General features: G+C 38.9%; 1 pseudogene; it reads left to right on the top strand.

Annotated features, from left to right (window-relative positions):
- Positions 1 to 94: 94 nt before the first annotated feature.
- On the top strand, positions 95 to 13,556 carry LOC104452395 (annotated as a pseudogene).
- The last annotated feature ends 6,826 nt before the right edge of the window (positions 13,557 to 20,382 follow it).

Genomic DNA, 20,382 nt, shown 5'->3' with positions numbered 1-20,382 from the left:
TGCTAAAAAGCTGTATGAAATCCAATGTTAGTCATCGTCAAATGGTAACAATGCAATTGCAATTTCAGGTTTGTAAGACTTGACATGGTGGCTCTCAAGCTCTGAAGATCTCTCTCTCTCTCTCTCTGGTTGAACTATGGCAAATTCGAGGGTGATCTTTGCCTTGCATGTAGCAGCGTGCGTACTACTTGCACATATCGCTCATGCTTAGAACCAGACGCAAGCTAAGACTGACCCTTCTGAAGGTACAAACAAACCCGGCTCTTCCTCTATTCGCGTGTTTCATTTTTGAGTTTGTCATTTGTAAGAGCGCCGATGATCATCAGCATCGATTCCTAATAATGAAAATCATCTCCTCCTTAAAATCGAGGCTATATAAACAGTTCAAACACCTTTCCTTTAGGAGCTGTCCTCTCAGTGGCCCACCCCCACCATCAACCTCTCGTCTTATATTCCAAAAATGACTCTCAGTTCTTGATATCTTCTTTCATACGCCGACACAGATTTCTCTTTAAAACATCCTGATGATCTTTTTTCATAGCCTTTAGCCAACTTATGATTACCTTGTCTTATAATCTAGACAACATTATCTTGTCGGACTGCAAGGACCTGGGTGGTTCCTCTTTCACCTTGTTAAGTCGATTCAATCCATATGGAACTCACTTTTATTTGATGACTTGCAAAATAATCTTTCTATTTAAAATATTGACCATCAAGAAGCAAAATTGATTTCCTCAAAACCATATTGTCCCAGAAGCGTAAAAACAGTACTCCGCATGCACGGCTGTCCTCTATTCAACTGGATGGACAGCATGTGAATACCTGTAGCATTACTTGCGCTCAGTCGCGTAAATCGCTCTCCACTTACGTATCGTAAGAATCAAGCACTGATGCCTTTAGTTGGGGCATGAAGCTAAACAAGGGTGAGTTGATGATGGTGATGTGAATGCAGTGGCGATTCTGAACTCGATATGGTCAAGATGAGGACTCGCTCCACAGACGACGACATGGAACGTAAGCGGAGAGCCATGCAGCAGAGCTGCCATCGACTCGACCTCCTTTGAGACTTACAAACCTTTCATCAAATGCGACTGCTCCTTCAACAATTCCACCACTTGCCACATTACCCAGCTGTACGTATCAAGAGTATCATGCCCACCATGTGTGTGTGTGTCATCTCATATCCGGCTGGTTTTTCTTTGGTTGCAGCAAGGTTTACACAATGAGCGTTGCTGGTCCTATCCCTGATGAGTTGTGGAACTTGACTTACCTCTTCGATCTGTATGTGTTGTTCTTGCTCCCCTTTTCTCTCTTTTACAGTAGTTTTTTACGGTGTGCCATGTTTTTATGCCTTATTATTTAGCTGCGTTCAGTGCAAGCCTGTCCACGCAACACTTGCCTGCTCTCATTTGCTGAAGCCCATATTGATTTTTACACACCAAGGTTTAAAATCTTGCAGAGTTTTCCGTTGTTTTGATAGTATTATGTACTATTCTTACAGGAACTTGACCCAAAATCTCTTGACTGGTTCCTTATCTCCATCCATTGGTAACCTAACTCGCATGCAGTATCTGTGAGCACAACTCAATTCTAGTCTCAAAATTTACGCAAATTCTCTGCTCCTTTTTTAGGCATTTTTCTTTCCTTCCTGGTGCTTACTCTGCTGATTCGCTTCAGGAGTCTGGGCATCAATGCATTATCAGGGGAGCTTCCACCGCAACTCGAGTTACTTACAGAGCTACTGTCATTGTAAGTAACCGTTCCAGTACAGGATTTGCAATGTCAAGCAGAACGATTCAACTCATTAGATCCACTGGATTCAGACTAATTTTCAATTAAAATTGGCTTGCAAAAAGATATAATAGAAAGAGTGGATCTGATGACTAGTTTAATGTTGTAGGTCCTTTAGCACCAATAACTTCAATGGCTCTCTGCCACCTGAGCTTGGAAATCTGTCCAAATTGCAGCAACTGTAAGTCCTACCTGCTTGACATTCTCAAACATTAATTTTTCCCTTGGCTGATGGAAGTCACTTATTGTGCAGTTACATGGATAGTTCCGGAGCTAGTGGTGAGATTCCGTCAACATTTTCCAAGCTTAAAAATCTTCAAACAGTGTAAGAGCTTCATTCCTCCTTTGATACTAGAAAAACCCATTAATGGAAGAAGTTCTGTGATATGATTTCTCAGGAGAAATGCCTTTTCCGGTTGCAGGTGGGCATCGGATAACAACTTCACTGGCAATATACCAGAATTCATAGGAAATTGGTCGCAGCTTACACAGCTGTAAGGCAATGTATATGTTTGTTTTTCAGACTATGACTGTCTACCTCTCACAACAGTTGTGAGACGATTTGACACAAATGCTCTATGATGATGATAACTTTGGAATGACACATGTTTTGATATAGGATGCTTAGTACATGATCTAACTCCTTTTCTAAGAGCTATAGGCATATCAAGATTAGAAGCATTAGTATCGAGAATTTAAGATGGGAATGGAGGGAAAAAAGAGTACTACTAGGATCACCTGATGACGAAGGCAAGAGATCATCTCGGGTTGTAGATGGATGAGGCTCCCGAGGACAAAGTTCGATCGCAATATTTTGAAGAGTTTTCCTTCTAGTATAAAACACTCGAAGCTCGAGGCTTGTTGATCACATTGTGATCTTGAACTTTTTCCCCTATCTTTGACACATCAAGATTTAGCGGGTGTTTTCGAAGATTCAAACAAAGGATTAGGAAGGACAGAGAGTTAATCTCTTCACTAACCGCCATTCTCCCCCCGAAGGAATTTGTTAGAAAAAACGGTTGTGACTCGATAAATGTTACATCCATAGTGATATGAGTTTTACCAGTATGTGGATTGTAACACTTGTAACCCTCTTTGATTAGGTGCATACCCTATAAACACACTTTTCAGCCCGAGGATCTAATTTAGATCGACACCTAATTGGGAGATGGACAAAATGTAGTGCAACCAAACACCCTTAGAGGAATATCGGAAAAAATACGAGTTGTGGGGTACACTTTTTGAAACAATTTAAGGGAGTAGTGTAATTTAATACTAGAGTAGGCAACCTATTAATTAGATAAGATGCTGTTAGCACTTCCCCCATAAGTATTTAGGTACATGCATTGAAAAGCAGAGGGCACGCGATACTTCAAGGAGATGGCGATTTTTGCGTTCCCAAAGAATGCCATTCTCATTAGTGTAGTTCGGGCAAGTTGACTGGTGAATGATGCCTTTTCTGTCAAAAACCCCCAAAATTGGTTATAATATTCAGTACCATTATCAAAAGACGAAGAATACTAATATATACGGAATTGAGTCATAACCATTTGATAAAATTTTTTGAACAATGACTCAACTTCAGATTTGGCGCTCATCAAGTATGTCCAACATAAACGGGTATGATCATCTATAAAAGTAACAAACCATCGTTTTCGGTTTTTGTTGACATGGGTGAAGGACCCCAACATCACTATAGATTAAGTAAAAAGGAGATGATGCACGATACTGTTTGGATTATAATGAGTACATGACTTTTTAGAAAAAGACAATTGTCACAAATGTAGTGAAGAAACATCCACATCTTTGAACAAATGAGAAAACAAATGTTTCAAATATCTAAAGCTAGGATGGCCTAATCTATGATGCCAAACCATTATTTGTTCTTGAGCAGGGGAAGAACTGAAAAGTTCCATACGCCCCAAGCTTTTTATTAGAGACAACCTCTTCAAAATAGTAAAGACCATCCCTCATCCTAGCATTGCCAATCGTCTTCCCGAGATCCTGATCCTGAACTCACAATGGGAAGCAAAAAGACAACACGGCAATTAGACTCTTTAGAAAGTTTACTAACGGACAAGAGATACTGCGGGCTAACTTAGGAACATGCGGTACATTATGAAGTTTAATAGACTCAGAAGTGGAACTAATCCTTGCCTGCAATAGATGAAAACTTTCCCATCGGCAATCCGAATTTTTTGGTTGCTGACAAGGAATATAGGATTTGAACAAATATGGAAGATTAGTCATATGATCGGATGCCCCGAATCAATGATCCAAGGTACAGATTGTGAACAACAAGAGAGGGCATTTAGATTTCTACCTTGGTGGGCGAAGCGTTAGGATTACCCGATACGGACCCGGCTCAAGTAGTTGCAGAAGATGGTTTAGTTGTTCTTTGCTGAAAGAGAATGCGTGGCCTCATTAGCCGTAGGAGGCATACGCCGAGAAGACTTATTATCACTAAATGAAGTTGGTCTCCCTTGCTTCACTAGTTGTAGAAGCTTCTGACGGCCATGAATCCTCCAACGAGGTCTCCGTGTGACGGGGTTTGTTGCCAAAGGTCCTTCATCTATTCACCTCGAGTAATTTTTTTTTTTTTCTTTCGTTCGATCACTATGTCGGACGAATCATCAACCACCCAATCTAACCCTCCATCACTTCTTACAAAATCCACCGAAGCTCATCCCATTCAGATCACTTCCATAAAGCTGAATGGTGATAATTTTTTCGGTGGTCTCAATCCGTTTGAATGTATATACGGGGTAGAGGAAAAAGTGGCTATCTGATCGGAGATAATGCGAGAACCAGCGACAGATGACCCCACTTGGCTGTGCAGGATGCGGAGAATTCAGCGATTATGACGTGGCTGACCAACTCCATGGAAGAAGATATTGGTGCAAATTATTCACAGGGCTATTATACCGCAAAGGAACTGCTGGATGCGGTGTGTGAGATGTATTCAGATTTGGGTAATCAATCTCAAATCTACGAGTTAACCTTGAAGCTAGGGAAGATGCGACAAAGGAGAGAAACTGTCACAAAATACTTTCACTCCTTGAAACGTTTGTGGCAGGAATTGGATGTATTCAATAATCATGAGTGGATGTGTATTGAAGATGGTAATCAATACAGGAAAATTGTAGAAGCAGAACGTATTTATGCTTTCCTAGCAGGGCTTAGAGATGAGTTTGATGAAGTACGGGGCAGAATACTTGGGAAGCAGCCTCTTCCACCTATTGGAGAGGTCTTCTCGAGGTTCGGAGAGAAGAAAGTAGACGGGAATAATGCTGGGCAAGTCGGCTACCGGCGGAAAGGATGGATCATTGGAAGGTTCAGCATTAACTATATTTGAAGACAAGAAGGGCCATGTTCCTACAACAATAGTTTCCGGGGCAAATATAAGCAAGATCCCCATTAACTTGCGAAGATCAGATGGGAAACCTCGTATTTGGTGTGACAATTGTCTTTTTTCTAAAAGTCATCGTACTCATTATAATCCAAAACAGTATCGTGCATCATCTCCTTTTTACTTAATCCATAGTGATGTTTGGGGTCCTTCACCCATGTCAACAAAAACCGGAAAACGATGGTTTGTTACTTTTATAGATGATCATACCCGTTTATGTTGGACATACTGATGAGCGCCAAATCTGAAGTTGAGTCATTGTTCAAAAATTTTATCAAATGGTTATGACTCAATTCCGTACTACTATTAGTATTCTTCGTACTGATAATGGTACTGAAATTATAACCAATTTTTGGGAGTTTTTTGACAGAAAAGGCATCATTCACCAGTCAACTTGCCGAACTACACCCCAACAGAATGAATGGCATTGCTGAACGCAAAAATCGCCATCTCCTTGAAGTATCGCGTGCCCTCTCGTTTTTTCAATGCATGTACCTAAATACTTATGGGGGAAGCTGTGCTAACAGCATCTTATCTAATTAATAGGTTGCCTACTCGGGTATTAAATTACACTACTCCCTTAAATTGTTCCAAAAAAGTGTACCCCACAGCTCTGATACCATGAAGAAAAGAATCTGTTTTCTTATCTCTCATAGAGTGATTACAATGAGTATAAATACATGAACAGAGAATCTAAATTAGGTAAGAAACCTATATAGATAAAGATCCTAAGTTGCCTCTAATATCTATCAATATCTAATTTACAGCAATGTAGGCCCTGGTAAATTGAAATTCGACAAATTATATAGCATTAACTCTATATTATGTTATCATTAAATAGTATCTAATAATTTTTTCCAATTTTTCCTTAATTTTTTTTTTTATAGGATTCTTCAAGGAAATTCTTTCGAAGGTCCAATTCCTTCAACATTTTCTAATTTAACCACTCTAAAAGACTTGTGAGTGGAGTCATGTACTTTGTCTCTATGGTTGTAAAAGCAAACTCACCACGGCCTCAAACAAACTGACAAAGAGTTGACTCCATAATGCAGGAGAATAAGTGATGTAGTTAATGGGAGCTCTTCACTGGAATTCATCAGGAATATGACAAATCTGTCTATTCTGTAAGACAGACTTTCTTTTCCTTTCTTTTTCTCTTATGCCAAATGGGCTTACCCAATTGTTTTCAGGATACTGAGGAATAATCACATCTCAGATTCTCTCCCATCAGATTTTGCAGGATACCAGAGTTTATCTCAGCTGTAAGTTGTTCTTGGTTAGGGATCGACTGAAAATATGCTGAAGCATTTATTAATGTGTCTGTAATTAATTGTCTTCAACCTGGATATGGGTTGTTGCCATTTGCATGCTATACATATTCAGTGACTTAGAAGCAGCATTTGGAGGGATGATTTTGTGACCCTTCACTAATGGTATACAATAGTAGTTACTAAATGAATGGTACTTCTTGATATTCTCTGGTTGGTCATACTCTGGTTAAAGACCATCTTGAGCCCTAATTGATAGTACAATACTGTAAAGGAGCATTTGCCTCCATGATTATTCTATAGACTTCATTTGACAAATATCATATTCATTGGGTATTTAGATTTTCTTTACATGTAATCAGCTCGATTTTCCCAAAGGCATTACGTTTATTCATAAATGTATAAGTTATTTACTCAATTATACGTATAGTGACTTTGTTGCATCTATATTGGACCAGAGACTTAAGCTTCAACAAGTTAACTGGACAGATTCCAAACTCCCTTTTCAATTTGAGCTCACTCACTTACTTGTAATGTACCCCTTCTGGATAATCATATATGTTCCTTTCAATATGTTCTCTTTGTTAATGCTTTAAAAATCTCTTTGCTGCATTTCTCAGGTTTCTTGGAAATAATAGTTTGAATGGCACACTTCCTGAACAGAAAAGTACATCCCTTCTCAACATGTAAGAACACCTGAAAGATCTCCTTTGCCTGATAACCGAAATGATGCTCAAAACTGTCACTGATCAATCAAAAAGAACATGGGTTTATGTACAAGTTTTTAGATGCATTTGTGGAGTTTGAGTGCAATGAGAACGGGTAGTCAGAGTATTCAATTTTCTGTCTTTGGTTGAAAGATCAGAATGAGTATAATATATTCTTCTCCTTTTCACCTTCACAGCTAACTCAGTACTATAAATAGTTCTGGCACAGTCATCTTCTAGTTGGTGCCTGGGAACATGGAGAACATAGTCAACATTTTGTTGTTTGACATATCGCCGGATGCTATTTGATACTCAAAGACTTCTACCATATTGGTTAACTAAATAACATCTTCACTGTGCCATTTTTACAGAGATGTGTCCTACAATAACTTGACGGGAATCTTTCCTTCTTGGGTCAGCAATGACTTACAACTGTATGTGATTTCTGTTATTCAAAGAACAATAATTGATACTTTTTAGTTGTATATCTTATTGTGATAAATATTCTTTTGTCCTTTATTAATCATTTCATCACCCTTGAGGTATGCTATATTGTACTTAAAGTCGTTTTCTAGCTAAAGGATGAGCTATAGGTGTTCAAATCTTATGGGGAGACTGACGATCACATTTTTTCTCCTGATGCATTTTGCAGTAATTTGGTTGGCAACAACTTCACATTGGACAACTCTAACAGTAGGTAATTGCCCTGGTGACTTTTTGCTTATAATGCTTGAGTGATCATAGGCAGTAATAATTCAATAGAGAACTGTTAGCTGATGTGTCCTCAAATTTGGCTCGAATGCCTACCTCACTTTATACGGAGAATCACCAATCCCTCCCTGCTGGGCAATCTAAATGTTTAGATATGAAATTTGTCTATTGTCATACAAATTTCATTATAGATGCATGCTAAATTTGTACTTAACTCACTTTCTTATTTGGTGGCTAAATCTACTGCAAGGAACAAAAATAAATCACTTAAATGACTGTCATCTACAGAACTGTCATATCTAGTGATTTCATATGATTGTTCCTGTTCATATTCCATTGTGGAAGTCTGTAATTTGTATAAACACTGAAGAAACAGTTTCGGCATCTTTAATTCTCATAATTCATGCCCTGGGTAATCAGCAGTTCTGCGAGAATCAGTATTAGTATTCACTAGAAGAGGAATACAGTTCGAACTATAATTGGAGATGCTATCGCTGTGTCAATGATTGAAAAAATTTTAGCTTTAAATTAGCAATTGCATCATCCATGAAGGACTTTGAATCTTCGGTGGAAGTCATAAAATGTCACGTCAAGTGGAAATGCATTTCCAAAATGAGAAGCAGTACATCCCTCATTAAGTGGAGAAATAACAATTGATAATTGGATGGGATAGGATGTGAAAGTTCGTGTTGACTAAAAGATGATCCTTTGAGTTTAATTCCCAAACCCCCCAAAAAAAAAAAAAAAAAGAAAAAAAGATGCATCTCTATGACTTGAAGAATCCTATAACCACTGACTTGCTATAGAAGTACATAACTGCCATACTGGTTGACTGAGTAAACTTTCCTACTTTTGTCTTAGCATGCTTCCTTCGGGATTAAACTGTCTTCAACGGAATTTTCCTTGCAATAGTGGGATCGGAATTTGTAAGTGCATGTAATCTTTTCCCCTTTATATGCTTTTCATTATTGAATGCTTCAACAAGAGGAGGACAGGATATCATACAGACAGTTACTTAAGTATTTTGCTTGCTTGCATCCTGATACATGAAGTGAATGGTAACTCTAATGTAGTAGAACATGAAACGTTCAAACTAGTTTCTTCCAGTAAATTAGATTAGGGGAAGTTCAGTGGCACAGAGAAGGAAAAATTGAGGTTCAAGTTGGTATGCTGGGTTTTTCTTTAGAAAAGGGGACAGCTAAGTAGTTATGACATCCCACTTGATCCATGATTTATGTTTCATCATTCGTTTCTTTTCTGTTTGTTTCAAGAAGTATATAGACTGATTCTGATTCTTTCTTTTTCTGTTGATTCTTTACGATCAAGATATATTGATCCACTGGTCGGTGTGGCTAAGTAATGAATCCATTATCATTTTATCAGTGAAAAGTTTCTTTTGTTTTGTGAGAACCGGAGTATTACTTCACTATAGTTATATATGATGGAACTCAACATGCTATTTAGAACTTACTCTCTCCATCTGTGAAGGCCCTAAATAATTCAGTCTCTGGTTCAGGGTACAATATTTGCCTCTATGGGTTCCCCTTTATTTTTTATTTTTTTTTAAATTTCCCTAGAAAGGACCTTAATTCATTTCCATCAGGACTTCACGGGTCTCTTAACTAAATTGCGAAAGAACTAATTTATTATCACATTTACAACAGCATGATAAGATGCTATTCGACAGAGTGTTGGAAGCAAATTTTGAAGATAAGCATGTGCCGTTCAGATTTCTAAGTTGAATCGGACTGGAAGTATAGAATGTACAAACTGCATGTGCTGTGGCAGATAATTCTGTCCATTATGTAGATGGAAGTACCTCTCATAAACGCATCATGATCTGCTCTTTTATGCTTGTCATGCAGACTACAATTTTGCAGTTAAATGCGGTGGCCCTCAGATTACTTCATCCAGTAATATTGTGTTTGAGATGGATAATAACACTCTTGGTCCTGCTACCTACCATGTGACCAACACAGAGAGGTGGGCAGTGAGCAATGTTGGTTATTTCACGGGAAACAAAAATCCCGCTTATAAAGCTTCCACTCTTTCCCAGTTCACAAACACTTTAGACTCAGAGCTGTTCCAGACTGCACGGCTCTCTGCTTCATCTCTACGATACTATGGTTTAGGCCTGGAGAATGGAAACTACAATGTCAGTCTCCAGTTTGCTGAAATACAAATCCTGAATACTGGATGGCAAAAACTTGGAAGGCGTCTTTTTGATGTATACATACAGGTAGAGCTGTAATTTGACAGGCTTTTTTTTCTTTTTCTTTTTTTAAATTATTTTAACCTGGAAAGTTCACAATCAGCTACCAATGCCTCTTATGCTTATTTCAGGGAAACCTTGTTGTGAAGAATTTCGACATACGAAAAGAGGCAGGTGGTGCCTCTCTTACAGCTGTTCGAAAAGTGTATCAGGCTCAGGTAACAGCTAACTATCTGGAAATACACTTTTTTTGGGCTGGAAAAGGGACTTGCTGTGTACCAAATCAAGCCACATATGGACCTTTGGTTTCAGCCATTAGTGCTGTCCCAGGTACCATGATTAAAACTTTCTCCTATTCCTAGCCCTATCTTTATAAGTTTACTTAATTGGCAGAATTTGTACAGACTTCATACCCACTGTCAGTAACAATCCCCCAACCAGCAGAAAGGATCATACTGGCTTGATTGTTGGAGTTGCTACGGGAGTTGGTGTGGTTGGCTTGGTGGCTGTCCTCCTGGTTTTCTATCTTGTTCGGAGAAGGAAAATGGCTCGCATGATTGAAGACCAAGGTGAACTCCAATCAGATATTTATTATAGATTCCCCATGATATCTTTCCTATCTATAATATTGTATGCTGATTATGTTTTTGCATTAGAAGACGAACACGGTTTCTGTGAAGGTAAAAAGAACAAGAAATCTCTATATTGCAATGCCACTGTTCTTGAAAGCTTTTGAGTTCAATGCCCACTGGTGGTAGGATGTGGAATTTCCATGTTTTCTAGTTGAAGTTAAATTTCATGAATGCATTTTCATTTTGCTGGCTGACTAATTTAAGCGGCTAATATGTTTCCGAAACTTATCTGTATGATTGTGTCTTACAGAGTTCCTTGGCATAGATACTAGACCTTAAACTTTGGCTATGCGGAACTAAAGGCTGCTACAGATGACTTCAATCCCAATAAGAAGCTTGGGGAGGGAGGATTTGGCCCTGTTTTTAAGGTTCGTTGTAATTCATTGGATAACACAAAAAAATAAACGTAGATGCAGTGATGTCATAATTGAATGTTATGGCAGAAGTAAAATGCTTGGCTGTTTGCAAATACTGATCTTATCTCTATATCCTCCTCAACTATAGCTGATCTGACCTTACCTTGTCATAAGAACTAAATTGATTATTTATCTTTCTGGAAGTTTTTCTTCGAGAAAGAACGGAAAAATGGGACAAACTCATTACTGAAGGGTACCGAAATTATGGTTTCCATGCCTTGGAACAAAAAGAGAAAGGTTTATTTTTTCCATGTGCTGATGGACCTAACTTCCAGTATTTTCTCAGCCCCGAAAAAAAAAAAAAAAAAAAAAAAAAAAAAAAAAAAAAAAACCCTCCTTACTTATGCCATCTTCCTTTTTTAGGCAATCATCCTTTGGCTTTGGAGGATGACTGTAATAGATCCTAAATTACGTCTAGGAAAGAAAGTAATCCAATGAAAAGCATCAACCCAGCCTTGGATAATATAACTAAATGTTGTAATGTGCGGTTTTAAGTAACTAATGAATGGACAATTCTTGGTTATATTTGCTGGGGTCCAGTCTGAATAACATGATATAGGTTGACCGGTCCTTCATTTGTCATCTATATATTAATACACTGTAGTTCTAGAAGATGGGTTCTTTAGCATGCTTGATAGTCCGACTTTAAGTGGAGCTCTCTGATAGTCTAGTAACTGTAGTATACATTGTCATGCTAATCGCGTTATTGGTCTTAAAATGGCAGAGGATTTTTTATATTGAAGTACTCACCATATCAATGACAACAGGGAACTCTCAATGATGGGAGAGTGATTGCTGTTAAGCAACTATATGTATCATCCCACCAGGGAAAGAATCAACTTGTGGCAGAGATTGCAACTATATCTGCAGTGCAACACCGCAACCTTGTTAAACTGTATGGATGCTGCATTGATGCAGATAATCGGCTTCTTGTTTATGAGTATCTGGAGAACAAGAGTCTTGACCAGGCAATGTTTGGTAGGTTATAGAATCTTCACATCGATAATGTCTGTTGTCATGTAAATACATATGTAATGCACGGACCATGTAAAAGTTGCAAAACAAGCAGGCAGGACAAAATCAGCAAACTAAAGTTAAGAACAATGCCATGTAAAAACCTTTTTCAAATTGCCATATATTTGATTAGCAGTGATGATTGGACTTATATTGCCTCAACGGTACAGGACAAGGAAGATTGAATCTCGATTGGGCAACACGCTATGATATCTGTCTAGGTATTGCAAGGGGCCTAGCTTATCTTCATGAGGAGTCAAGGCTGAGAATCGTGCATAGGGATGTGAAGGCCAGTAATATTCTGCCGGACTCTAATCTCACACCTAAAATATCAGACTTTGGTTTGGCTAAACTTTATGATGATAATAAGACACATATAAGCACCCGTGTGGCAGGAACCATGTAAGCTCCATGTTCTTCTGTCACATGCACACAGAGCCATATTTATTAGTTCACTGACACATACAGTTGCCGAAACTCTAATTCTGCTTTCCCATTGTTGTTGCAGTGGATATCTTGCTCCTGAGTATGCAATGCGTGGCCACCTTACAGAGAAGGCAGATGTATTTGTGTTTGGTGTAGTGGCTCTAGTGGTTGTCAGTGGAAGGCCAAATTCAGACCCTAGCTTGGAAGAAGAAAAAATATATCTTCTTGAATGGGTACACGCTTGAACATTGTCCCAAATGTTTATTTGGTTAATGGCCATTTAGGAAGGAAACATCAATTTCTTTCTTCCTTCTATTCTTCCCTTTTAATTCTGTCGATGAGGTTGCCTGAATACATCTTTGCCACTTTTCCTCTGCTTCTCAGGCTTGGACCTTGCACGAAACCAACCGTGTTGTTGAGCTGGTTGATTCTAGATTATCAGAGTTCAATGAAAAAGAGGCAAAACGCCTGGTTGCAATAGGGCTACCAATGTCCCGTGTGGTGGCAATGCTCTCCGGAGATATTGAAGTGCTGACCGTGTCCACGAGGCCAGGCTACCTGACTGATTGGAGATTTAATGATACCACTAGCTTCGTGACTGAGAATACAGACATGAGCACAGACAAAAGCCCTTACAACCCAGTGTCCACTGCAAGCACTGTAGACGGTGCAAATCTTTCACCGGTAATTGGTTTCACACCCATGCTTGATGAGATAGTCGGAGAAGGTAGATGAATATGGTTTACCTGGACGGATCTCTGCAACATCCATGTCAGGCTTCATCAGTCACATTTTGTATTGTCGTTATTTACTAGAACATACATATGAATTTCCTATAAAAGATGACTCTCCCTGACAATGATTTTGCTATTATGTAAAAAGTTGTGGAATAAAGCTGTACAAATTGTCAATTTTTCTGGTAAATTTGCAAAGTATCAATTCACAACCCAAGAGAACATTAACAGGGTCACATCCGCAAGTGTCTAGTTAAATTGCGAGTAACTTCTATAATTTCATTCCGAAACTTGCAAGAATAAGTGCATCATTATTCACATCTTTCTACCAGCTGAGAATCCTCCGATCCAAATCAAACTCATATAAGAAAGAAGAAAGATTTGGGTAAATGCTGAAAAAAGCTCGAATTTTATGAGGAGCATAGACAGCATTTTCTGACAATGCTCAATTGATACTACTATCGATATAAGTTTGCTAATCACACTGTACTCGGTTTCTGCATTGTTTGCTTTTGCCCCTTTCTGGGTCAAATTCATAAATTGGGCACACAATTACAATACACCAATCAAAAGTGACTCGGCGAGTTCTTTGGGCAACTTCTGTGTTCTTTCTCCAATCTCCAAATCACATGCTAAGCTAAATATATAAGGACGACTGTCATCCTGCTTGTTCGCGCGGTGCCTCGATTATCAGCCAATGTACTCCCCAGAGGGAAGGAAAAAACAAGAGGTCGATGCTTTTCCTCTAAAGCATTAACTTATGGAATATATTTAGGGGGAGTAGATATAAACTCATTCTTCACCAGCACTATCCATCTATAAGTTGTCGATGTTAGCTTCAAATTTTTTTCACATGCCATTGTAGCAAATGATAGTAATGTAACATGATAGTGACTATGATAAATTACTCTTGTTTGCCTCACGAGATGATTACATAGGATGATCTTCCTTTAAAGCGATTTTCTTACTCTGTTCCCTGCATTTCCATTGGTGTGACTCATGAGCAGCTGAAGAAACATGGGAGCAGTGACAATCGATTATTTTCAAGTCTCTTGCATACCTGCATGAACGAATAATATTTCTCAGCATAAAATTTCATCAACATGGTGCAATTTCCTAGTGAGCTTATTAAACTCATTGCGTTCAGATAAAAAGCAATCAGCGTTGCTTCCTAACATGCATCCGTCAAGCTGTTGCTCCCCCTTCCCCCCTTAGTTGATTTTAGTTTGTTCCATTATTTTATTGTCTTGAGATTCCTTTTCAGTCAAATCATGGTCCCCAGAAGTGCTTTTACGCAGAGGAGTTCGATATCCGGGGGCTGAATGAGTATAATATACCAAATGTTTTCAGGGGTACAAACACTTTCACATATGACGAGACAAAACATATATCCCTTGCCTCTCTTCAAGGAATGCAGGAATGGACAATAATTACTTCTCAAAAACCTTCAAGGTACTGGTGATCTTCTAGTTCTGAGATACAGTATCACTGTCTCGTAGTGATGCAAACATCAATTGTGGAACAAAGCTTCCACCAAGAACTCCTAAAATCTTTTAAATCATTTTGTAAATATCCTTTTCTTTTTCCAGATATCCTGTAGTCAAATAACTTTGATAGAAAATGGACGTAATTTCTCAAACTCTTTAGCTGCCTCAAAGTTTGGAATTGGTATTTTGATGGACAGGCAGGAAGATTGGATGGGCAATTGCTCATGCCGCCATCGCAATGGCCATAAAGAACATACAAGTCAGAATCACAGATTTGGCTCCAGCACCTTGTTGACACCCTTTCCAGGAGGCTGTGTTTACCGATCTTGAAAGTCAGCCACTGTAGTACTTTAGCTGCTACGTCCATGATGAGGTGCGATTGGAACGCACTGTTTCGTCTTGATGCGTTACGATGGAAAGACACTAATGGAGGGGTATGAATGGAGACTTATAAAAGCCTCCCAAACACAACCGTTGGTATAGTTGGCAATTCATTCGCACCAAATTTTCTCTCTTTTTCCATCAAAGAAGAAAAAGGAATTCCATTTCACTTTTGCAAGAACGATCGGCATTTACACCGTGGAAATTGGGTGTTTTCCTTGTGATTGCATCCAGACTAACGTGAGGAAGTGTTGTTCGTATTTCATCGGCAATTCAACGTTCGTTCCGGGGCTATTTGCTGTTTGCGCATCGGAATCAGGTAAGTCGTCTTCTGCCGACTCGAATTCCAACAGCCACAATATTTTGAATCACTAAGACAAGTAGTATACTCCGAGGCTATGCATGAGGATTCGCCATAACTGACTCTTATTCCCATTGATGTTCAGGACTATGAAGTAAGAAGAGATTTCCTAGCTAAAATTCTGGCTGAAATTGGTTTGCACATTCAGATTAAGGCTCAGGGTTCATTCTTTATATTTGCCATAATTCCTGAGGAGTGCCTTCTGTCTGACGAACGCTGCTTTTTGTCACAATATTTATTGCTAATAAGCTGTCTGAAATCCGATATATGTCATTGTCAAAAGGTAAGAGTGCGATTGCAATTTCATGTTGATTGTGTCAAAAAGCTGATAAAAGAGGGTAGGGGTGGTTGCTGTTCCAGGTTGTGGATTCTTCCACTCAAACACACTAGGGTTGGTGCTGATAATTTCTATCATAACAGATGTATCAGGTTCGTGAATAGAGCAGGTGCCTTTGATCGCAGTGAAAGTGTAAAGTGCTAATCTGTCTGAAGCCTGCCAGTTAAGAATTGTAATATTTATGAATATCTCTTTTTTGAAAACCTTCCAAGCATAGAAACATAACGATAGAGCTCTTAACCTTCAGCTTGCTCATGTTAGTGGTAATCAGTCACTATTCCTGTCTGAGCTACAAGCCTACAAGTGCAGCAGTTGGCATCTTAAACTGAATTAAAAGTGCAGCGGCCTCTCGAACTTCATTTAACTTCTTATGGGGTTTCACTTTTTGATCAGAAAGCAACTTTAACTGTACTAGAAGAGAGACACCAAAGAGCTTGAGTTGCAGATTCAGGCTGGGTCTGAGTGCGTACCACAACAATACATCTAAACAGAATGGCCCATTCACAGATATTATTGGCAACAGAGTTACTCTAGGACTGATGCAATTGCGGGCTGTATTATGGTGGGAAAACCCAAACAACTGTTTGCTTAAGGACTTCCTCTAATGAACTGCAGAGTATGGGTCTTGGAAAACTCCCTAATAACTGTTCTTTATCTGCCAAAAACTTACTATTTTACTCTCCTTATGCAAATTAGCTTCAATTAGACTAGCCCTACAGGACAGAGCAGGAAATGTTTAAGACCTCTTAAACCTGGTTTCTAGTAGGTAGATTACAACAGATGGTCAAGCAGAAAATACATGAGGGCATAAGTTCTGATTTGTGTGTTGGTTTAATTTGTGTTTGGCCATGCTTGACATACTGCACTGTTTCTTTAAACCTGAAAGATTATTCCTGTCACTGAGAGAGGAAGCTCAGAAACCTGGCCTGTGTAACTAATCATCTGTCTAATTGGATGGATACTCTTTCAAAATGTTTAGGTCATAATTAGCGAATCGCTTAGTGTGATTTAGTTATGGTTTAGAGGATGAGCCTCACAGGCGCAGAACTGCAATTACATTAAATTAAATTAACTAGGTAGATGCAATTAAAGATTTGGTTGATGACGCAAACAAGTTGATAGCTGGACTGTTAAGGTTGAGACTACGTCAACAGAGCAATTAAGCTTTCCTTTCTTTTATTCTCATTCTCATTTCTTTATAACTCCCATTATTATCACGCACGGTTGCGTTGACAACTGAAACATGTGAACTTCAGAAATAATTCAAACCTAAAACAGGTGCCATTACCCATGAGACATACTATTTCATTTGTTTATTTCTTCTAAGAAAATATTTTCCTGCTGAATTTTTATTATAGGCAGGGCTCATCGTTTGGTCATGGCATAGCTTTGGAGCAACACATCTGAGTTTCACTAACTCAATGGATATAAAAAGAAAAACAGAGAGAGGACTCCCTCCTTCTCGCACAGCAAAATGATCAATGATCAATAAACTTTTTACCACAAACAGTGGATCGATACCTTTACTGTGACTGAGTCATGCCGTTTGATCACGATTGAATTTGGTGCGCAGCTCCCTAAAAAACTCGGACTCCGCCTGAATAATGACGAATCAATCGATCCATCCACATTCGGTTTGGTATTAAATTGTCCGGATTCTTGATCCCATTAAACAATCTTGGAACCACGCGGTACGAGGAAAGAACAGGGGAAAAGCTGACATGTCTCTTATATTGTTTGGACCCATTTTTGCTTCACCTGGGAAAAGGATTCTTTCGGATCCTCGTTCTGCGAGCCGCCATCAGGCTTTGGAGGGAGGGAGGATGACCAACGCCACCCACAAACGACGACCATCTCTTTCCAAGAGTGAATGCCTTGACGTGGAGGTCGGTATTCTTGATATCCCACGTGCCCACTGAGTTCATACTGGGTTTTGTACAATGTAATGGGCAAATTCTGAAAAGTCCATGGTGAAGTGCAAGTAACGGTCCGTACAGGTTGATAATTTCTCTTTCATCCGCTATTCCTATCATGAATCCAAGTCTTCTTTTGTTTCTTTCAACAGTAACTAGAATCAACCTCAATTAAAATCTTGTTTGTGCATATAAATGAAAAGAAGTTGTCATCCCATTTTGGATGGAAACTAACGAATTGTGAAAAATATATATCGCCTATATGATTATTTGTCAAGATGATAATAATACTAATAATCGAAAAAAACAGGCGAGAGACGCAATACTGTGTCCATGAGAAAAAATTCAAAGGATTCTTGTCTACTTTAATTATGTCATGACATTTACGGATCTCCCTATGACTGTTCCCCATCATTGGTCTTTCCTCGTAACTGTTGTCGTACCTTGACTTTTCCATACTCATTGACCCTTATTTTCTTCCTTTAATTTTCTATTCTAGATTCAAAGAAATTTCCAGTCCTTTCACATCTAATTCCAAATAAAGTAGATGTGGATTTGCCACGACTTGGATGGATGAATCTGTCAACTCTAGACGTCCATGTTGATCTTAGAAAATGGGGAATCTTTTCTCTTTGTCTCTTTCTTCCCAATATCTTATCATATGCCTCTATCGAACCATACAAGGTCACCAAGTCTGATTATTATGCGTTGAATGCCATACATTTTGACAAAACGAAACAGTTCGCTATCATCACAAAGGACGAGACTTTAAACACCACACATGACATTTGGATAAGTATAATTGTACTTATGCCTATTTAGTTCTAAAATTTTCAATTGTATTAATTAAAATCTAAATCTTTTTGACGATTTATCAATATAATCCATCTAGTCAATTGTGATTTGAAATCATTGACGTGAACATCACTTATCCTTCATGACAGGATCGACACTGACATGGACCTTAATATTTTTTTTGAATCTTTGTTATTATTTTCTTTTCATTGTTTATTTTTCTATTTTACAACTTTGGCCAGTGAAGTCGTTAATTGACCATCGTCAGTCACAAGTGAGGGTCAACTAGTCTGGTTGAGGGCGTCATGACCCTCGCCTAGATCCAAGCGAGCCCGACAAGGGCGTTGGGCCCTCGCCTATTGGTCAGCAAGGGCATTGGGCCCTTGCCTAGACCTCTCCCGGCCCACAATTTAGGAAAAAAAAAACAAAGAAAAGAACTATAAAAAATGAAAAGAAGAAAAAGAAAAAAAAAGTAATAAATTTTTAAAAAAAATATCTACACCAGCACTGATCGTATCATACTATCATGTAGGGCAATTGGTGTCAATGTCAGAGATTTCCAACTATGGCCGGATGTACTACATTTGCAAATTATCAACAAGTTTAGGACTCAAGTGCACAAGTTCTAGAAGCCATTGGCTCGCAAGTCGCAGTACTTTTTGTGAAGTAAAGTGACTTTTGGCCCAAATACGGATGCATAACCGGCGACAACATTGCCTAAATCGAGTTTATCAGTATTTCCAATTGCTGATCCTAAAATATGTAATGAGGATTTACTATGTGATTCCGCAATCTTTCGTGCGTGGAGGAGAAGTTTTCAAATGGGTACTCGATCTCTTCTTAATTAGATCTGCAGCTATGCCCGGCAAAAAGAGCTAGTATTCGTTTTTATTTGGTGGTAACAAAAATTTCACACTTCTAACAGTGAACAGTCTCATCATTGTGAAACGAGCATGAGACACTTGACCCAGATATAGCTTAGCCAATTTCTCATCCGCGGTCATCGACCAGAATTTTCAAAGGCTGATTTCAAACATTTGTACGGCACGAGAAAGAATTTAGTGAAAGTTAGGCAAACAGGAGGAGCATTTCTGATCTTTATCTCCGTCACCACTTGGCTTTCTCATCAAACTATATCTACGCATATATATACACATATCTGGGAGCGCGGTTGGTCAGACTTGACATGTTGGCTTTCCAGCTCTAAGGCTCTCTCTCTCTCTCTCTCTCTCCTCTCGCTGTGGTTGAACAATGGCAAATTCGAGGGTGATCCTTGCCTTGCATGTAGCAGCTTGCATACTACTTGCAGACGTTGCTCGTGCTCAGAGCCAGAATGCTTCGACCGACCCTTCTGAAGGTACAACATAAACCCTCTTCCCCTCTTTTCTCTCCGCGTGTTCGTGTGTGTTTAACGAGTTTGCTGTTCTTAAAGAGTGCGCAAGATCGTGAGCATCCTTCCTGATGATGGAAAATCATCTCCTTCCTACTAAAGTATGATTAGAGTGATTAGGTGACGGCACCGTTATCCTTCCACGAAGGACGGGGTCCTCTTACTTAACTAAGGCAACCCGGATATCAGTTTGCTCCGTTTTGCTTGAAAATTCTTGCTTAGTCCTCGGTGAGATTTGCTGGCATAAAGTAAAGCAAATCCCTAAAAGCGGGGTTCTTTATATATTAAAAAGATAAAGAAAGAAGTACTTCTGAATGATATTAAATATCTAAGTATGGCTGATCACCTGTACGCTTAGTTATTACTAAATAAAACTTATTAAAAGGATCTATTAAATT

This window comes from Eucalyptus grandis, chromosome 6, assembly GCF_016545825.1.
Source record: "Eucalyptus grandis isolate ANBG69807.140 chromosome 6, ASM1654582v1, whole genome shotgun sequence".
Classification (NCBI taxonomy): Eukaryota; Viridiplantae; Streptophyta; class Magnoliopsida; order Myrtales; family Myrtaceae; genus Eucalyptus; species Eucalyptus grandis.
Note: the sequence above shows the minus strand (reverse complement) of the source record. Positions and strands in the feature narration are given on the sequence as shown.